Below are 12798 nucleotides of genomic sequence, written 5' to 3' on the forward strand. Positions count from 1 at the left end.
CTGCACAGTTTATGTGCAGGGGTGAGTATTTGAACTAGGGGTTAAGACACAGGGTGGGATGCCCACATCCTGTGCCTGGATTGGAGTTTCAGCTCTTCTCCCAGTCCCAGCCCCCCAGGAGTGCACATCCCGGGAAGTAGCAGGGAACAGCTCCCACAACTGGATTCCTGCCATGCATCTACATAGCGGACCTGAATTGAATTCCTGGCTCCCAACTTCAGCCTGGCCCAGTCCTGCTCATTGTGGCTACTGGGGAGTGAAGCGCTCTCTCTCGCTCGCTCTCTCTGCCTCTCAAATCAACAGATCTCTTACTGATGTTTTCATGAACTATCAACGGGTTGTCAAGTCCATCCAGGAAACCCCTCAACACATTGGTTCCCCAAAAAGGAAGGTGCTAGAGGCTGGGAGAAGCTGGGGTACATGCAAAGATAGGGCTCTGGGGTTTGGGGTACAAAGGTCACAGCAAGCCACTGGCGGGGAGTCCAGGTCAACATCCCTCCAATGTTCCCCCCTCTTCAGCCCACCTGTTCCCCACCCCTAGGGGCCCTCTTTCCGGGTTCTGTCTAACATGAGTTGTTTCATGCCTGCTTCATTAGAAAGCCTTTACAAAATACATTTCAGGCCTGTGTTCTATACAACCTGTCTCCTTGTGAAAATTCCCAGGCACAGCCCTCTAAGGAAGCTGGCTCATTTCCTCCTCTCCCGCCTGGCTACGGTGGGGCCTCCGCTCAGAGGACACAGTAGATGAATGCCAGCAACCAGAGGGCAGAGCTGGGGCTTCTGAGGGCAGTGCCCACCTGGTGACCCCCACTGCATCTGACACATGGATGCCCTGGCCAGCACTCTGCCACTGGACAAAAGACAGACTGCAAGGGAGGCCAGCCCGGCTGATCTTGACCGTGGGAATAAAGCAAACCCTTTCCAGGAGTTATTTTCTTGGTTTTATAAGCATGGACTAAGAGACCAAAAAAAGAAGGCTTCTTACAGGTGCACAAGGGGCCTGGCCAGCAGGCAGGTGGGGAACCTGCTGCAGGGGTGCCATCTGCTATGGCTCCACTTGGCCCGGCCATGGCTGTAGTGGGCACCAGGGGACCAGCCAACAGGTGGAGGGTCTCTCTCTCTCTCTCTCTCGACTTTCAAATCAATAAATATAATTATATATATATATTCTAAAAGAAAATGCTCAGAGGTTGAACACAGGCCCTAACACAGCTCTGGAATTTTCAAGAAAAATCCAGAAAGGCCCAGAGGATGCTGGTGACAATTGTGTGGCTGGCACTGGCAGCTAGGGTCCAGCCTGTGCAAGGTGACATCTGACTCCGGACCCCCACAAGGCAGGGATGTGGCTCCAGAGGAAGGCAGGAAGCAACCAGCCTTCCCCCCTCCCACCTGCCCCTGCTAGCTGCTGAGGTCGCAGGGGTGTGGCTGCCGGAATTTGTCCCCTTTCAGAAGTGAGACAGATGACAGCATGAGCTCTCTTCCTCCGAGCAGAGAGGCTGCATGCCCTGGCCACGTGTGGCCCTCTTAGCTCAAGGCTCTGTTCTCCTCTGCACCGACACAGAGTACCCCAAGTGAGTAGCAGATGCCCCCTGGCCTGGTACCCAGTTCTAGGACCCGCAACCCAGGTTCGATGCACTCCTGCCGAGTTAAAGAGCTAGAATTTGGAAGAGCATGGCTATTAGGGAGAGTTGTTTTGGGCTCCTGTGTGCAAGAACGGGCGGGTCTGGGCCAGAGGAGGATTTTCTGGGAAACTGGGAAACGTGTAGCTGAATTCTGTGTCCCTAACTTTGTATTAGTTTTCCTACAGAAGCCACCGAAAGTAGCATAAGCTGTAAACATGACAAAACAAGGATCCAACCCCGCCTCTAACACTCCGCTTTGCAAATGCTAGACTTTCATTGTTGTGGTTAGAATCCCAGAATTCAGTGGGATCACATGAGATGATGGGGGGTCGGGGCAGGGCGGGAGGAAGTGCCATGGTGCAGCAGCCTAAGCCACTGCCTGCATCGCTGGCATCCCATATGGGTAGCAATCCAAGTCCCAGCTGCTCCACTTTCAGTCCTGGGAAAGACAGATGAGGCTCGGACACTTGGGCTTCTGCGTCCTCATGGGAGACCAGGATGGAGCTCCTGACTCCTGGCTCTAGCATAGCCCAGTCCTGGCCACGGTAGCTATTTGGGGAATGAATCAGAGGATGAAAGATCTCCCTCTCTGTAACTCTACCTTGGAAGGAAGGAGGGAAGAAAGGGAGAGAGGGGGGGAGAGTAAGAAGGAAAAGTAAGGAAAGAAAGAAAAGAAGGAAGGACAGAAAGAAGAAAGAAAGCTGGACCTAACCAAACACCTAAGCCATCCCTGGGCCTCCTCCTCCCCTCTGACCATCTCAGCCTTTGCGAAATTAAGAGGATTATGCTCAATTTCTTATGTCTTTTTTTTAAAGGTTTATTTATTTTTATTGTAAGTTCAGATATACAGAGAGGAAAATCTTTTGTCCATTGATTCACTCCCCAAGCAGCCATAATGGCCAGAGCTGTGCTGATCTTAAGCCAGGAGCCAGAAGCCTCCTCCAGGTCTCCAAGGCTTTGTGCCGTCCTCGGCTGCTTTCCTAGGTCAGAAGCAGGGAGCTGGATGGGAAGCGGGACTGCCAGGATTAAAACCAGCACCTATATGGGATTCCAGCACATGTAAGGCAAGGGCCTTAGCTGGTAGCTTAGCATGTCTTTAAGAACCAGCGACCTAGATGAAGGCGGTCACCCTGGTCACGATGTAACTAACCCAAATGACAGTGAACAGAAAAGATAGGTGGACCTCCTCTCAGGTCTCCTTATGTCTGTACTTGCAAAAACACAACACAGATTTAAAAGTTTTTGTACTCTGTGACCCGGTTGTGGTGTAGTACATTAAGACTCCACCTGTACCCTGGCATGTCACCTGGGCACCAATTTCAGGGCCGGCTGCTTCACTTCTGATGTAGCTCCTTGCTGATGTGCTTGGGAAAGCAGTGGGAGGTGGCCTAGGTCCTCGGGTCCCTGCACATACAAAGGGACACAAGCTCCTGGCTCCTGCCTTCAGGTCAGTTCTGGCCATTGTGGCCTTTTGGGGAGTGAACAAGCGAATGGAATACCTCTCGGCCTCTCTGTCTCTCTTCTCCCTCTAACTCTGCCTTTCAAATACACCCATAAAAATACTAATAACAAAAGCCTGACAACATTACTTAAGAAAAAAGATTTTTACGCCCACATTTCAAACTTGCAAAATTGCGCCTGTGGATGAGGTATCATTTGCTTTTCCATGAAGCCTGAGGCGGACGTTGGCCCTGTCTGGTGCGGCTGGGGCTGGCTCAGTCTCCGGGTTCACACTTCCCACTGTAGTTCTTCTGCACTGCTCCCTGGAAGCTCCATTCCCTGGAACCCCAATGCCCCCCAGCGCACTGCAGACTCTTTGTCTACTTTGGTTGAAAGAATAATGAATGGGGGAATCCAGCTATACAGGTATACATGTGGGCACTGGGTGTGGTCTGCCCCAGCTGCCACTAATGGGCCTGGCAAGGAAAGTCACTGCAAGAACCAAACATGGCAATAAGGGACCCTTGGTGAGGAAGATGCACCCTTAATTTCACAGCAGCAGCTTTCGCTGGGCCACAGCGCCACCTGCAGGGCATCTCCAAGTACACTGGCTGGGGGGAGTTCCTCAGCACTGGCCCTCAGGGTTTAGGTGAATGTGGGCAACTGAACCAGCCAGGACACCTTCCTGTGAAGCCCAAAGAAATCATGTGGGCCTCACCACTTTCCGACCACCTGCTGAATGATTCCGGAAGATAATGCCATGCCCATTCAACAGACAGAGAAACTGAGCCTCAGCAAGCTGATGTCCCCAGCTTGCAGCATAATAAGATCCCAGCTGAGGCTGACAAAAGCCCGGCCCTTCAGCCATCTCCTCTTAGAGAAGAAAGAGAAAAGGCAGGGAGGTTGGACGAGGAAGTGATCATCTGTTGGTGGGAGGGATCTGAGAGCCGGATCTGCGACTCAGGGCAGCCCACGGCCTCAGCCACCTTCCAAACACCCCCACCCACCCTCCCCCACCCCCAGCAAACCTCCCCAGGAGGAGTAGCGTCCCTAGCCTGTCAGCCAACTGAACCTCGGGAAATGGAGCCACTTAGACATGATTGTGGAGGTGGGGTGGGCTGCATTTTTTTAAACAGCTCTGTGGCTGGCAAGATAATTGGGAACATTAGTGTTTCTTCCCTTCAGTGTCTGTTCCAGCAGCCCGTCCTCATCAGTGGGGAATGTGGAAGCTGAGGCCGTCAGCCCGGGAGAAGACACTCATTTCTCTGAAATTGGAAACCTCTGGCTCCTGGAGCCGTGTCCTGTTCATTGGCTGTCCGACCCCAGGCACAGGGTTTCAGTGTCATCCGCAGGAAGCCAGGGTGAGGTGCTGGGCCGCGGCCAGCCACAAGCTGGGCTTAGGGCAGGTACAGGTGTGGCCCATAACGCCCTCCTGCCACACCTTCTTTTATCAACCAACATGAGTCTTCTAGCAATGCTAACGAGACTGGAGGCTCGTGTCTTAGGATCCTGCAGTTTCACCCTGGCCTGAGGGTCCCTGCGTGCGTCTCCCTCCGCACACAGCCCCTGCTTGGGATGACTGCCACTGATGGCCTCCATGGCAGTCATCCCAGCTCTACCCCTTCCTCATGCCTCAGCCCATGTTTGCTGATGGCTGGCGTGTTCATTGCCAGAGGTGTTTGCTCCAGGTCGTAAGAGAAGGCCAGGCTCCCTTGGGAACATGGATCTCACCGTGGGGACCTTCAGTACAATGAGTATGCAGTGGGGTGGAGGCCAGAAAGAGGAAGTGCTTGGGGACCCGAGCAGAGGTGCACAGGGAGAGCGTGGGTGTGGAAGGAGCCCTGGAATGTCACCCCCAAAACATGACTGCCCCGGGCGCTGGTCCTTGGAGTCCAGAGGCCCCACTAATGGTCCCCATGGACCTGACACTGGGCCTCACCGAAGAGAAGCTTGGGGTCCCTCCTCCATAGGGTTCCATCAACCGCATCCCTACTGTGAGAAGGAAGATGGAGGCACTGAGCCACACGTGTCTGCCTCTCCTAGGTCCATGCCCTCTTCCACAAGAGTCCTCATGGGGCCCGGCCGGTGGCGCAGTGGTTAAGGTCCTCACCTTGCACGCCCGGGATCCCATATGGGCGCCGGTGCTAATCCCGGCAGCCCGCTTCCCTTCCAGCTCCCTGCTTGTGGCCTGGGAAAGCAGTCGAGGAAGGCCCAAAGCTTTGGGACCCTGCACCCGTGCAGGAGACCCGGAGGAGGCTCCTGGCTTCGGATCAGCATAGCATCGACCGTTGCGCTCACTTGGGGAGTGAATCATCGGACGGAAGATCTTCGTCTCTGTCTCTCCTCTCTGTATATCCGCCTTTCCAATGAAAAAAGTAATAAAAATAAATCTTTTTTTAAAAAAAAGAGTCCTCATGAATACTTGTCCATCCTCTTGGGCCCTGAAGTCCCCCTAAACGTCACTGGCCACCCCTCAACATGTCCCAATTCCTTGCACCCCATGAAGAAAACTCTGGAAGCATCCAGACCATTCCAGATTGCTGAGCATCTATGACACACTCCACCCCCACCCCCTGGCCCCATGCATGTTTGGTAAACCCCATGCTTCCTCTCCTCACAGGTCCTCACGGGTCCACGGCACCAGGCAACCTTCAGAGGGCATCACCCTCAGCATCCCAGTCACCGACTTAGCAAATATCTGTTGACTGCCTGCTGTGTGCTCGGCCCTGGGAGAGAAGCTTCACAAAACCACTTCATGTCTGAGTCGACAGCGTGGTAGGGAGGCAGTACCCAGGCTTTTAAAAACGCAAATCACACAGCACAACAGAGGCACGATCCAGAAGTGAGGAGAAAATGCAAGTCGAGCAGCTGAGCAGCCATGCAGCTGTGTCTTCTGTCTCGTGGGCCTCGGCAGGGCGGGGAATCAGGGCACAGGGCTACTCCACAGTGCCTGGCTCAGGCCCTCGCTGGACAAAAATGGAAATGAGGGGTCTGCTCCACTCACGCCTGTGTCCGCAAGGACTTCTTTCTCTGTTCTCAGGCCACAGCTCAGCTTCTGCTGGGGCTCCTTCCCAAGGTGCCGCTTGGGTCAGTGCCCAGGCCATCTTCTCACTGTTTGCGCCTTGCAACTCCTCTGTGACTCGGCCCTGCCTTCGCCAGCCTGCTCCAGGGAGCCCAGCCCGTCCATGCCCAGCTTGTCCTGACCTCACGGGAGGACCCACCCGTCCAGGAGGGGCAGCTTCTAAAGGCAGTGGGAATACCTCGTCACTCCCAGCCAAGCCGGATTTCAAGAGGACATGGATGTAAACGACTAAAGGGCAAATGACAGGAATGGACAAGGCCGGCGATGTTAATCCAGGAAATGCAAGACCCTTGGCACAGGTGAGGTCCCGGGAAACGCAGCTGGTATCAAGCAGCACTGTCAGTGAACCCCTGGAAGGCACAGACAACGCTGATGTTAACAGCAGCATCCTTTAAAGGCCAAATGATTCTCACAGCAAGAGTAACAGGGCACAGATAGACCCTCTGTTCAACACGAATGACGTGATGTTGATAAAAGACTGAAAAAAATGTCAGTTAGCGTTCCTCCATTTTCTTTATGCTAATGTTGATGGGGGGTGTCACTGGACCCCAAGGTAGTGAGGCAGCTCATGAGGTGAGCCCTTCTGGGGGTGGGGGCCTGGTACAGGAGCTCACACACTTCCTGGCACATCCATAGATCCTATCACATTGCCTGGGCTTGGAGTCCAAGCTTTACTTCTAATCTCAGCTTCCTGTTGATGCACCCTGCAAGGTAGCAGGTGACAGTTTAAGCGCTTGGGACTCAGCCACCCAGGGTGGGCGACCCAGATGGAGCTCCTGGCTCCTAGCTTTAGCCTGGCCCAATCCTGGCTGCTGCTGGCATTTGGGGAATGAACTAGCAGATGGGAGATTTTTTTGTCTCCGTCTGCCTTAGTCTTTCAAATAAATAAGTAAATGAAAATATAAAGGCAAGCCCTTCATCTTACATCAGCGCTCCTGATTTCCACCAAATATATCCGAGAACTTTACAGTGGGATTTCAGAATGCCTGCTGGTCAACGCTGCATGGTCAGAAAGCTGAGAGGGTTTGGGAGGAAAGTTGGAAAAGGGTAAATATGATCCAGGCTCCAGGACACGGCGGTCTGGACATTACAGCTCCGTCTGCCTGGTGCTGATCTGTAGAGGGATAGGTCTGGAGTCCTAATGAAGGATGGTGGGTGTGGCTCACGAAGGATAATTAGTCAAATTAACCTCATGCTTGTGTTGACAGGTGGAGACATGGAGGTATTGACAGGAATACTACATACTTGATTTCAACAAAGCATCAAACAGAATTTTTTGTCTTCCCGAAGGGGAAGATGAAGAAATCAGGGCTGGGCATAAAGCATGACTGTAGCTGAAGAATGGAATCATGGAGGCCAGCACTGTGGTGCAGCAGATTGGTTTATGTGGCCTCTCATTTAAGCACTGGTTCGAGCCCTGGCTACTTCATTCTGGTACACCTGCATGCTGGCACATCTGGGAAAGCAGCCAAGGATGGCCCGGGTATTTTGGTCCCTGTAACCACGTGGTGGACTCTGATGGGAACTCCTGGCTCCTGGATTTGGCCTAGTCCAGTCCTGGCCATTGTGGCCACTTTAGGAGTGAAGCGCCAGATGGAACATTTCTGTCTCTCCTTCCTTTTGTGACTTTATCTTTCAGAAATGCAAAAATTTTTTTAAAAGAAATGGATTTGCACCCATTGTAGGGCATGCTCTAGTTGCTGGGTACACACACACACTTGCTACGGGAACCAACTGGAGGGGGCGTTTGACAGTGTGCTGCAGGCCTGTTCAGTGTCCACCACTGATTCAGATGACGACACTGGGGTGACATACAAACTCTGCAGAAAGCAAACTCTGGGGGACAGTGAAAATCTCTAGTGACAAAATCCAAGACTCAGACCAAAGCCAACAAGTTGGGATGATGGGCCCAAGTCTAGAGGCAATGAAAAAAAAAGAAAAAAAAAGACTGCAAGTCACTCTTTGGTGTGCTGGAAGCTGCCACACAGGCATGGAGGAAGGAGCCTGGCTCCCCAAGTCCACGTGAAGAGGGTCTGCAGGTCTGAGGGGGCCGCAGGCGCAGTCAGTGCCACATGGCCACCAGGGTGCAAACATGTGCATGGATAGAAGATGGAGAGCCGGGGGAAGCGCTGCCATTGACTGAGCGCTGAGCACAGGGGCACTGGGCATGCCTATGTGAGCAACTGCATGATGCCATTGACATCATTGAACACATATGGCCATGCCCACTGGGCACTGAGCATGGGGGGCACCGAGCCACACCCACGTGAGCACTGCCATTGACTGAGCGCTGAGCATGGGCACTGTTCTGTCCTCTCATGTGCCTCTGCTGCCCTTCTGATCAGAGAGTTTTGCTGGCACTGAAGGGGCAAGGTCTACTCTGTGTGAAAGCTTGGGTCATCAGAAAACCATGGATGGAGTTGCAAGGGCAGCTACAGAGGCCAATGCCGGCGTGGCAAGGTGGCTGCAGGCAAAGATGAGCCAATAATCTGGTCAGACTTGGGTTGAATGGAGCCATGGACCTGGTCAAGGTGAAGCTGGGTGGGCCTGCCCTGTGTTGTCCTGCCTCAAGAGCCCTCTGCTGAAGTGAAGGGAGTGAAATGAGAAAAAGCTAAAGGACCAGGAATTGCAGGATGGGGCTGTATTCACTCCTCAGTCATGTTACCTTGGGTGCAGGCTGGAGAGGGGTCATGCAATGACTGGCTGAGATCTGGACATTATGATTGCTAGGGGCAGCTGTTGGGCACAGCTATTGAGACATGTGTCTGGGTTCCAATGCCAGCTTTGCTTCTGATTTCAACTTCCTGCTGATGGCTCAAGAATTCAAGACTTTATCATCCACCTGAACCCCAGTTTCAGGCTCCTGGCTGCAGTCTGGCCCAGCCTGGGTCAGAATTGCTCTCTGTGGGCATTGAGTGAATCAGCAGCTGAAACACCGATAACGAAGATGCAGATGTCATGGTTCAGACAGGAAAAGATTCTTAACCATGGGGCCCAGTGCATAGCCTAGTGGCTAAATCCTCACCTTGCAAGCACCGGGATCCCATATAGGTACCGGTTCATGTCCCAATTGCTCCACTTCCCTTCCAGATCCCTGATTATGGCCTGGGAAAGCAGCAGAGGATAGCCCAGAGCCTTGGGACCCTGTACCCACATGGGAGACCCGGAAGAAGCTCCTGGCTTTGGATCAGCTCAGCTCCAGCTGTTGCAACCACCTGGAGTAGACCAAAAGATCTTTCTGTAAATCTGTCTTCCTAATTAAAGAAAAAAATCTCAACCATGACACGCAGCTGGTCTTGGGGTACACCAGGGATCTGGCCCCAGAGAGTCTTAATTCTTGGGTGTGAATTGCTAGCCCCAGCTCAGCCAGCTACTGCATTTCCAGCATGAGGCTGACAGATCCAACTGGAGTTGAGGAGAGCCTGGAATCTCATCCTGAGAGAAACACGGGGTGCTCACTTCACAGCACATATACTAAAATTGGAATGATACAGAGAGAAAGAAGGGGGATTTATTTTTGTCTGAAATACAAATTACTTGGGAAAGAATGAGTGTCCTCAAGCTCCCAAAAGAAGAGCTGTTTCACAGAACAAGTGATAGGTGCCAATATTTCAGGGATAAGAGCTACCCACCCTGCAGGGGGCTGTTTCACAAGGCGCCCAGCGTATCTAACAGGCTGGGGGCGGATGTCATCTGGCCTGGCCCTGCCAAGGCAACCACGAGCAAGCCTCAAAATCGAATTAAGCCTAGAGCAGGCTCATGTTTAAACTGATCATTTTGTTTGGTTGCAGAGGATGTTCTAAACACCCTGACGGCCCTTGGCAGAAAGAAGCCCCCCGCTGCCCTTGGATGCAGAGCCTAAGCGGGCATGGCCAGGCTCTGGGACACCTACCTACCTGGCACCCTCGGCACTACTAGCTTCCCGAACACAGATTTCAAACAGCTTTACTAAGGTCTCATTTACATACTACGGTATTCATCCATTCTAATTGGATGATGCTTCCCAAACGGTTCTTCTATCACCAACGTGATACAGTTTTAGGATGTTTGTGGTTCTGGCATTCACTCCCCAGGGCTCAGTCCAGCATCAAGGAGCGATGCAGAACTCGTTGTCAGGTGTCTCCACTAGCCTCCTGGCCAGCCCTGTGCCATGGCTTCCTCCCCACCCCCTGCCACCCACCCTCAGCTGACACCATCCTGCCATGGGCTGCCCAGGGCCCTCCCCAGCAGTCTCCCCTGGGCACTTCCCTGAGGCCCGCGGCTCAGTCTACAGCGGTGTGTGCTGAGAATGGCACAGGCTTGCAGCTCAACCACAGCCAAGGGGCCGCCAGTGAGCCACTTTCCCTTCTTCAGCCTTGGTTTCTCCCCTGTTGTAATGCAGCCAGCAGATACAATGCCTTGCTGGCTGTCAGGGTCAGAGGTGACAGATGCGAAGATTCTATAAAATCAGCCAAAGAAAGGCTCAACAATAGTAACTGCAACTCCTGCCACCACCTTTGTTGCTCAGCCTCCGGTCTGGATGCCCATCTTGCCCTCCTCCTTCCTGCTTTCCGAGGCACTCCTGATGTGCAGTCTCGACCACAGACAAGATGTATTCCTCCTCTACTTGGGAACCCCTGTGTCAATCCACAAGCCAGGGCCGATCTGTGCCAGTGGGGACAGAGTTACAGCACCACCTAGTGGTACTCAACAGCAGCAAGCAACTCCTGGCCAAGTTATACAGTGATCTAATAGTTGGCCACCCTGGAAGTGGCCTTGTCCAGTCATCCAGTGTGGTGGGACCCAGTATCCTCGAGAGGACATCCCATGTCATGACATGTCATGCATTAAAGTAAAAGAGGATGCCAAGAATTTTTCAATTAGAGAAAAAGTTAGTGTGGTGCTTCTTATGCCCCATGAAACAGAAAGCAGATGCACAAGCAGTGCGTATGTGGGCAGCAGGCAAGGACTGGTAAGGGGCCAGGGTTTCTCTTTTTTTTAAAGATTTATTTACTTTTAATGGAAAGGGGGGATACAGAGAGGAGAGACAAAGAGGAAGATCTTCTGTCCAATGATTCACTCCCCAAGTGACTGCAACGACCGGTGCTGCACTGATCCGGAGCCAGGCGCCTGGAGCTCTCCGGGGTCTCCCTGGCAGATACAGGGTCCCAGGGCTATGGGCTCGTCCTCGACTGCTTTCCCATGTCACAAGCAGGGAGCTGGATGGTAAGCAGGGCCGCCAGGATATAGAACTGGCAACCATATGGGATCCCGGCACGTGCAAGGCGAGGACTTTAACCACTATGCTATTGCCCTGGGCCCCAGTGTCTTTTGTATTGAGGAAAATGTCCTAAAACCAACCATGGCAGTGAGAGCAGTGAATCTGGGTAGACAAGGGGCCTTCAGGGGAAATACAAGACATTTATCTTGTAAAAATAAAGCTGCTGGGGCTCAGCACAATGGCTTAGTGGCCAAACCCTCACCTTGCAACTGCCGGGATCCCATATGGGTGCCTGTTCATGCCCCGGCTGCTTCACCTCCTATCCAGCTCCAATTGTGGCCTGGGAAAGCAATAGAGGACGGCCCAAAGCCTTGGGACCCTGCACCTGCGTGGGAGACCCAGAATAGGCTTCGGCTCCTGGCTTCAAATCAGTGCAGCTCCAGCTGTTGCGGTCACTTGGGGAGTGAATCATCAGACAGAAGACCTTCCTCTCTGTCTCTCCTCTTCTCTGTATATCTGAGTTTCCAATAAAAATAAAAATAAATGTTTTAAAAAATAAAGCTGCTGCCAAAAAAGATGGGGAAAAAAATCAACTTTAAAAGGAAAACTAACTTCCTGGCAGGTGAGATGTTCCATGTACTCTTGCCAACTTCCGCCCAGAGCCTGTGCAGGAGGCCTGCCCCTGCTCGGCTTCCCTGGGAAGCTCCCTGAAAGCTCGCCCCACATGCCTGCACAGTCGGAGGTATGCCCGCAGTCTGCCACAGCGTCCTCTGTGACCAGCCAGGTGGCGTGGTCTGACACGGTATCCTCTGTAACCAGCCAGGTGGCGTGGTCTGACACGGCATCCTCTGTGACCAGCCAGGAGGCGTGGTCTGCCACGGCATCCTCTGTGACCAGCCAGGTGGCGTGGTCTGACACGGCATCCTCTGTGACCAGCCAGGTGGCGTGGTCTGTAGCAGGTGATGGCAATTTTGGCTGTAATTAGTGACGACATTCCCTGAACATCATGAATCATATCTCGGGCCCCCAAACAGAGAGAATCACAGGGCAGATGTGGCAACATGTTTCAGTGAGTGCCCTGTTGCTGTTGGGCACCCAGCAGGGCTGGAGGTTAACTATGGCTCCTCCAGTTCCACATCTGTGAGCAGAGTGGAGGGCTCCAGGCCAGCACTGCCGTCCACACTCAGGACACCGGAATAGCCCAGGGAGGTGGTCAAGGTATGAGTTGGTTAGTCTCCACAATCACGGGTGGCGGGCATGAGATCCCTAGCCCACAGTTGATCAGGCTGAGGCTGAGGGACAACAAAGGCTGAAGGAGCCCTAGGCCAGCAGAGAGGGAGAGACGTGGCTTTCAGGGACCACTACAGTGAATGCAGCGTGAGAAAGAGCTGTGTTGGGAGCGCCAGGGGAAGCCCAGGGGCAGACCCAGCACCCCTGCGGCCGGCAGGGAATTC

Source organism: Ochotona curzoniae, unplaced genomic scaffold (assembly GCF_017591425.1).
Source record: "Ochotona curzoniae isolate NIBS_2020 unplaced genomic scaffold, NIBS_Ocur_1.0 contig_520, whole genome shotgun sequence".
Taxonomy (NCBI): domain Eukaryota; kingdom Metazoa; phylum Chordata; class Mammalia; order Lagomorpha; family Ochotonidae; genus Ochotona; species Ochotona curzoniae.